Source organism: Selaginella moellendorffii, unplaced genomic scaffold (assembly GCF_000143415.4).
Source record: "Selaginella moellendorffii unplaced genomic scaffold, v1.0 SELMOscaffold_53, whole genome shotgun sequence".
NCBI lineage: Eukaryota > Viridiplantae > Streptophyta > Lycopodiopsida > Selaginellales > Selaginellaceae > Selaginella > Selaginella moellendorffii.
Genome location: NW_003314314.1, coordinates 157,209 through 158,190, shown reverse-complemented (window position 1 = coordinate 158,190; position 982 = coordinate 157,209).

The window sequence follows — 982 nt, the reverse complement described above, 5'->3', positions numbered from 1 at the left end:
ACACTTCTGCCACATATAAATGAGATAATAGTAATGTTATGTGGAGTATAAAGTTGTCACGAATGTGACTTTGGGTATCGAAAGTTACTTGTCGGCTAGTCCTTACGGACACAATTTCCTTACTGCCACAATAGCAGGAGGTCAGTATTGTTGGACCTGTTATCAATTCTCACTTGGGCTAGTTGAGAAATTGATCAATAACCATGCACTTAGATTGGATAAATATAAAGTAGGAACCCCTATGTGTTTCTTGCTGAGCATACTCGACCTAGTTTAAGAAACTTGTGTCATTGGCTTATACTTGCTAGTATTAAGAACCCCCGCAATATTGAGCTTGGTCCCTCAATATTTTTAGATGATAGCTTATCGTGTCTGCCAAACACCCTTGCTATCATACCTTTTGTGTTAGTCTCATTTTGGTCCCAAATGTTATTTATAAAAAGTGTCTAAATTTACTTATTTGGCATATCTACGGAATGTAGAGATTCTCATAAACACAATGATGTTCGTCTCGTGTCCAAATTTGCAATCTAAGAACATTCCATATTTAGTAAGTTTCAAGCTTGTTCTAGAGACTAACTTCTGGTACTAAGGGAGGCTTGGGGTGAAAGCCCAAAGCGTGTGTTCCTCAAAGGGGGGGGAGGGAGGCTATGGGGGTTCTAAATGTATAGTAGGGATAGTGGGTAGGTCGTGCATAGCCGATCAACCTGAGGTATAGTTTAACTCCTACTTACATGTTTGTCTTTGTTTTGCATTTGGCTTAGGTCTAAGCCCAAGTTCCACACCATGCTAACTGGTGAAATACCCATGTCTTTATGTTAAGCCACCGGTATGCCAAAATAGCACTAGACTCCGTTTAGCTCCGTTTTGATTGTTGATCCTGTCATTAGGATGTTGGTTGCTCTAAAACTGTTCCAAGTCACTCTAGGCTCCTATCCCTTCACTCCTTGGGCTATATACTTGGGAGTTGCTTTGTGGTCCA